This window comes from Lissotriton vulgaris, unplaced genomic scaffold, assembly GCF_964263255.1.
Source record: "Lissotriton vulgaris unplaced genomic scaffold, aLisVul1.2 SCAFFOLD_10313, whole genome shotgun sequence".
NCBI lineage: Eukaryota > Metazoa > Chordata > Amphibia > Caudata > Salamandridae > Lissotriton > Lissotriton vulgaris.
This window is the reverse complement of record NW_028252463.1, coordinates 1-7,640: the sequence shown is the minus strand read 5'-3', so window position 1 is coordinate 7,640 and position 7,640 is coordinate 1. Positions and strand designations below refer to the sequence as shown.

At 41.6% G+C, this 7,640-nt stretch overlaps 1 pseudogene; it reads right to left on the bottom strand.

Moving 5' to 3' along the window:
• Nucleotides 1-5,630: 5,630 nt before the first annotated feature.
• LOC147662307 (actin nucleation-promoting factor WASL pseudogene) lies at nucleotides 5,631-7,079 on the bottom strand (annotated as a pseudogene).
• Nucleotides 7,080-7,640: the final 561 nt, after the last annotated feature.

The following is a 7,640-nucleotide window of genomic DNA, read 5'->3' as shown; positions in this document are numbered from 1 at the left end:
GTACCTCCCCGTACCAAGGACACGTTCCCAGCTCGCCAGCCTGATGTTGTGTCTTCGGAATGGAGAAAAATACAGTCTTTCGATAAGGGCCAGCCTGAGCCGGTTCTCTCCAAGCGAACAACACTTCAAAACCAAAACATTACATTTGACCTAGAAGCATCTCAAGCTGCCGGGGCAGAAAGCAAGATGGAGTCTCTCCCGTTTGAGGCCTACAAGGCCCGAAATAAGCGTAACTCCATAGAAGGTATACTAACACTCTTGCAAAAGGACGGATTATCACTAATACTAATGAATCTATCCCCTAGCTTAAGTTTATAAGCCCTGATCTAAAGAAAAGGGTACGAAAGTGCATTACTGTGCCTTATGAATAGGCCCTGTTTATAGTTCTAATCCCTGCACTATAATGATAATAGGCTGGAGTCACCTCCAATCATCCTTCCCCCAAAGGAGGGCCGAAAAAGTCGGTCAGAACAATACTGTATACACTAAAGCCCACTTCCGGGCCCCTGATTAGTTTATGAGCACTACTTGGTCCTGAAGAATTGCCCTTAGGGCATGAAACATGTTGACCACACATGAGGGTTGAAACGAGACCTTACTAATTTAATTTTGGTTCTCCATACCCCTCATTTCACTTTTTAATAGGGTGGCTAACCACTTGAATAAAGGTTACTTAGTGGACTAACCAACCCCTTTTTAAACTCACTCTTCGCTCACTACTCCCCTTTTTCCAAGTCCCTCACACACTATCAAACCACGGCAAGGAACAAAAGATCTCCACAAGAGTGTAACACTTGTTGTTACCCGTCAGGCATTGCAGCGCCAGCTTGACGTAGGAGCAGGAAGCCGATGATGATACAACACCACAAGGGCTAAATGAAACATGTCATCCAGCCTATTAGTTGTGTGAGGTTTCTTAGTTCCGACAAGGGACCTGTCTGGTTCCCTGACTATCGACTACATTTAGTCAATTTAGAGAGAGAGACCCTTTTATACGATGATTCCCAGGGAAATTTGTACAACTCTTTTGTTACACATTGCGGGATTAAGTCCCTTAGAATCTTAGGGGCCAACTAGCCCACCAGGAACCTCCAATAAGCCCCACATAGTGGGATTGCTGAGAGGTGGTCCGAGGCCTTGCCCATTTTTACATCACTCTGCAAACGCGCATGTTGGCACACTGCTGGTGGGGCAATGAGGTCCTCTTGTGTCCTGAGACCTCAGGACTAAAATGGACCTCATCCCCGCTAAGGAATGCTGCAGGAGGCACGTTTGCAGAGTGGTGTAAAAAGGGTGTGTGGCCTCGGTCCACTCTTAGCAATCCATCGGTGTGTGGCTTACTACAGATAACAAGAGGGCTAGTTGACCCCCAAGGACCCTCAGGAGGCAAGGGGACTTCATCCCCCAACCAAGAGCGTGCCATGAGGTGCGTTTGCAGAGTGGTGCAGAATGGGGGCGTGGCCTGTGTCCACCCCTCAGCAATCCCATTATGTGGGGCTTACTGGAGGTATCAGGTAGGCTAATTGGCCCTTAAGGACCCCCAGCAGTGAAGGGGACTTTGCTCCCCATCCAAGAATGCACCAGGGAGCGTGTTTGCAGACTGGTGAGCAAAGGGGGAGTGACCTGCTTTGAGAACTTACTAATGCTGCTGTGTGGGGCTTACGGGAGGTAATAGGATGGGTAGTTGGCCTCCAAGGTTGTCTCATGGGGGCCAACTACCCCTCCTGTTACCTCCAGTAAGTCCAACCAAATGGTATTGGTAAGATGTCTTCGGAGGCCCCACCCCCCTTTCTCCACCGCTCAGCAAACACCCCTCCTGGTACACTGTGGGTTGGGAGATGAAGTCCACTTTGCTCCTGAGGGATTTTGGGGGCCAAGAAACCCTCATGGTACCTCCTGTGAGTCCTAGGCAGCAGAATTCCTGAGTGCTGGCTGGAGGATCAGCCCCCTTTCTGCACAATTCTGCTAACGCGACTACTACGTTTTAGTTAGAAATTGGCCTTTAAAAATCCTTAGAAATTCACTGAAAAACACCATAGGTTTCAGGGATGTTATAGTTAGTAATTAGCATTTAAAAATCCTTTGAATTTCATTGTACCATAGGTTTCAGGGACGTTATAGTTATAAATTAGCATTTAAAAAAACCTTTCAAATTCACTGAAAAAAACAAAGGTTTCAGGGATGTTATAGTTAGTTGGACATTTCCCTCATACAAAACCAGAGAAATTTGGCCGTTAGTTGAGCTAGCTATAACTCGCTCCCCCGCAAAGCAGTGCTGAGGACATCACATAATACATCACTCATGACATGGCCAGTGACATCACTGATGACATCACTGATGGCATCTCAAATGACATCACTGATGACATCACTGATGATAAAATCCACTTCATCTTTGATGCACTTCCTCGCACCCTAATATAACCTTTCATACACCCACTCTAAAATACAGACTACCATTGTTGAAACCATAGACATGATGGTTTTGCGAATGGTAATCTGTATTTTAGAGTGGTTTTATGAAAGGTTATATTAGGGTGTGAGTAGGTGTATTAGAGATTATGTACATGATGTCATCAGTGATGTCATTTGAAATGTCATCAGTGATATCACTGACCTTGTCATGAATGATGTAATATGTGATGTCATCAGCAGTGCATTGCGGGGGCGTGAGTTTTAGTTAGCTCAGCTAACTATAACGGCTGAATTTCATCCTAGCTATAACGTTATTATAACCTGTGTTTTTTTCCAATGAAAATAAATAAATAAATATATTATATTATATGTGAGAGTGAGAGATTGAAAGAGTTCCTGTATAAATAGTATGTGTTTCTATAAGTGATTGTTTAAGAGAGTAGGTATGTGTACGTTTCTGTAGACGTAAGTGTAGTGGTGTGTGTGTATAGCTGTATATGCAAGTGAATGGATGTTTGATTTCCATGTGTGAGTATGTGTGTGAGTAACTCTATGGATGAGTATCGGTGTGTAACAGGATGTATAGGTGTATGAGTACATATGATGAGTGAGTACATGTATGAGTGACTATATAGAACTGTTGGTGAATGAGTGGATGTGTAAGTAGATGTTGGAATTACCTAATAGGTTGTTGTATCTGGTATTGGTATCGCCATTTAAATAAAAATTTATAGTTTCTATTTTTGAATGTGTGTATCAAAGGTTATTTTAGGGTGAGAGGAGGTCTGCCACTCTTTCACAAGCATGATGTGATCAGTGATGTCATCAGTGATGTCATTTGAGATGTCATCAGTGATGTCATGAGTGATGTCAATGACCATGTCATGAGTGATGTAATATGTGACGTCATAAGCAGTGCATTGCGGGCGTACGAGTTATAGTTAGCTGAACTAACTATAATGGGGGAATTTCAAAGGTTTTGTATGAGTGAAATGCCCAGCTAACTATAACATGTGTGAAACCTATGGTTTTTTCAGTGAATTTCTAAGGTTTTTTTAATGCCAATTCCTAACTATAACGTGCCTGAAACCTATGGTATTTCCAGTGAATTTCAAAGGTTTTTAAAATGCTAATTTCTAACTATAACATGTGTGAAACCTATGGTTTTTTCAGAGAATTTCTAAGGTTTTTTAATGCTAATTCCTAACTATAACGAGGCTAAAACCTATGGTTTTTTCAGTGAATTTGCAAGGTTTTTAAATACTAATTCCTAACTATAAGATACCTAAAACCTAAGTTTTTTCAGTGAATATATATATATATATATATATCTCCAAACACACACGGTCCTCACTCCCAGGTCCGTTCCGCAATTAAGGGCACTCACAGCACTTTCACGTAGTTTCTCATTACCATAGTTTATTTTTTGGCGCTGCACAATCGTATCAACAAACGCGTTTCGGCGTTGCCACCTTCGTCAGTGTCGATAGATACAGACTTTCAAACCGTTTAAATAAAGTTACAACGTAACATTTTCACGTGATTAAAATCAAAATAAGAATGAAAATAAAAGAAGGCACAGTGAATTTTCTGCATTACTGTGGCGGCCATCTTAGAATGTCAGAGGAACGCTTAATCCAGTTATAACACCTATTTCCACATAATGTGCAATTGATTACAGACATTGTATTATTAAATTCCAGCAATATAATACAATATACATTTCATTCTGAATATTGTCATATTTACATTTCAAATTTGTAAATTTATTTCGACCTTAATGGGCTTTCCCTGTTCTATTCACAGGATGTTCTAAGCGCTTTTTTCTCACTTGATGGCCTATGTATGTGCCAACGATTTCACATTTATCCCCTTTAATATTGCCCTGAATGGGCCAAATGTGAAAAGCCATGTTCTCATAGAGGGAGCAGTCTTTGCAGGTTAACATTTCACTTTGTTCTCTTTTTCTTACAGTACAGATAATCACCTTACCAAATATGCACCCACATTTCTTCCTCATTGTTAAGGCCTGTCGGGCTCTTTGTCTGTAGCATTATTATGCATCGTGATTCGAGGGTTCTTAATTTTTTAACCCAGTCTCCCCCACGTTCTGTTCTTGTTAACTGGTCTAGGATGAAGAATGAGAGCAGATTGCTATTGCTTTGGTGCATTTTCTCATAGTGTCGAGCCACCGGGTAGCTCTGGTCTCTGGTGTTAATCGCTCTCATATGCTCCAACACCCTTAGTTTTGTCTGTTTGATCGTGCTTCCCACATATCTTTTACCACATGGGCACACCAACAGTACACAGTGAACTCTGAGTGACAGTTTAAGAGTTTGGAGATTATGATCTTGTTCAATCTACCTGGTACCTCGAATTCCTTCACTTTGCTAGAATTTTTGCAGGCCTTGCATTTCATACAGGGATAGAATCCCAATTTAGGTGTCATTTTCTTACATTTGGGGTCATGATGGCTGTTCACCAGTAGATCTTTCAAGGAATGCCCTTTCCTATAAGTGATTAGTGGGTAATCAGATATCAAGTTGGTGAGACACCGAAACGCGCAGATCCAACGCGCTGTTAGCCCTGTAATTGCAAAATAAAGAAGATTTGTCAACTGTGACTGGGTGTGCGACCCGTTTTTCCCCTTGCTAGGGGAAGTTGTTGAATATATATATATATATATATATATATATATATATATATATATATATATATATATTTATATATGGAGTTAGGCACAGAAATTAAATACTTACCTGTCAATATTTTATTTTTGATCTTCTGTTCTCGATATTGTTTCTCATCGAATTCTGGTGTCGATATTCAGGGTCCACACCCTGAAAAACAAGTCATGGAATAATGCAAAAGTTATTTATTTTTAAGTTAGATAATTCTTAAAGCATCCAGAGTCTCTTACGTGCATCTGCACATTATGTTTTAATGGAAGATTGACATAGCAGCATAATGATGTAAACTTGTGCCCATCAAGAGGGAGTATCTAGGATGGTTAGAACAAAACTTTACTGATCAGACTGAGGTATTGCACAGATTATTAAAAAAGTGAAAAGGCAACAGAAATATACAGCTAATTGGTAGACCAGTTATATGACAATTTTATTGTATTCATAGACAGGAAGTGGTGTTTAGTATTCACTTACCGTAAAAAAAAGAATATTATATGTATATTCATATATATATTTATTACATATTGATCAATTATTCCATTCATCATCATGATCTAAATCTTCTTCTTCATCTCCATCGCCATCTGAAATATTAATGGCTTTACTCCTTTTCTGCATCCCTTCCATTAATGCACTCATAATTCCTGAGGTAGATGCAGGTGAGGATTGCACTTCATCAACCCCGTCTGGAACAGTCTTCAACTGTATTCCTTGTTTGATTTTATCTAAAAGTGCATCTTTTCTCATGCTGAATACCGGCCTCCTTTCTCTCTCTGATCCACTTTCTTAACTGCAGCTCCTTTTGGTATTTACTCCAAGAGGGCAGACTTTCTTCCTGAAACTTGCATATCACCATCAGAAGAAGGTCCAGGTGGGGAAATAGGTCCACGAGGTCCAGGAGGTGGAGGGTATGAGGGTGGTGGGGGAGGTGTGGCAGACCCAGGCATTGAGGATGGTATTGGATGAAGTGGAGGTGGGGTCCACGGTGTAGAAACAGCCAGAGCTTGTGGTGGTCGAGGGTGCACGCTAGAAGTGGAGGGGGCACAGAAGAGCTAGGCCTGAAAGAAGGGGAAGGTGCTTGTGCTACAGTTGGGGGTCTAGAAGGAGGTGGAGGTGGTCCTAACACTCCTCTTCCTCTGACCAGAGGTGGTTGAGGACCTGAATCAGGTGGTGGTGGTGGGGCCCTCACGGGGAAGGTGGTGGCGGAGGAGCCTGCCGGTGCATCTCATTCTTTACAGCTTCTACACTTATGTTTTTTTAAAATAAAGTCATAGATGTCTTTAGAAGTGTTCTTATCCTTCAGCTGATCTTCTAAGATTCCACCCATGTCGAACAATTTTTTTAATTCTGGGTCCAAGTTGTTTACATCAAACCCTATGTTCAGATACCAAGCAACATGCCCAATATGTTGGAAATTACTTGGCATTTCAACGTCTGCCTTTGTTACCCTTTTTTCTTCTGTTTGCCTCATCTCTACTCTCAGTTGTTATATTGAGTGTTATTGACTTGAGCAGGTGAACTATAGTATATGTTCATTTCTGTATTTTTCGATGTCAACGTTTGCCAAGACTTGGCCTACTAACTGGAACTCTCCAGCATTCAGATTTTCCTTTCTGTTTCTTAAGTAATTATTTTATGACCTCCCGAAATTTTCTTGCTTTTTCTTCATTTGCAAAATTGAGCCCAGCCTGACAATTATTAGCAGCAAAGATATGGAAATACACTCTAGGATAATTGCAACTGAAATTAATATAGAGCTCTCCGCTGGAGATTGTCTTTCAGCAGGCAAGCTACACTACAATGTCTCGTTGACCATGTTGAGTTTCTTTCTGTTACATACAACTGAACAACTGTTAAAGACATTGCCACACATTTGTTGCCCAGCATGTTGAAGAAGCTCTGGTTCTCTTGCAGCGTCAGCACCAGGGAGGGTTCGTTGATCACCTGCTTTCTTCATTGAATGTTATTGTTGCTCATGGTCCTGACTTTGGGTGCAGCACGGGCTCCTTGGCTCTTCTGTGGTCACAGGCAGGGCACAGTGGCAGCACTCGAGTTGACTACTAAGGCCCTAAGTCAGCGGTACGCATGGGCCGTGAAGGGAGACAGACCTGCTGCGGTTTGTAGCTCACTGCTCCCCAAGTTATTTCTGTTGGTTTTGTTTACTTCTAATATAACTTTTTTTTAAATGCAACCTTTTTGAAGGCCTATGGTGCAAACACCCCAAAACCTCAAAGTCATGACAACCGCAAAGGGCAATTGTATCATGTATTTATGCCTCATAAAATGTGTTACACTACTAGACCAGTGGCACATGTGATGATGGCTGTCTATATGCAGTTTACGTCTTTTCTTCACTTTGCCTTATTTAGGGTAATTTGTGCACCAGGTGCTCCCTTATTTAGGGTGAATTCAGGCTTGGTTCGTCAGCTAAGGGGGCACTTCCCCTGTAGTCATGAGAAGAGGAACCGTATTAAGGTCCAAGGCAGAGGCTAGTGAGGGCCCCTCAAATGTATATGCATCATCATCGAGCTCCTGCTG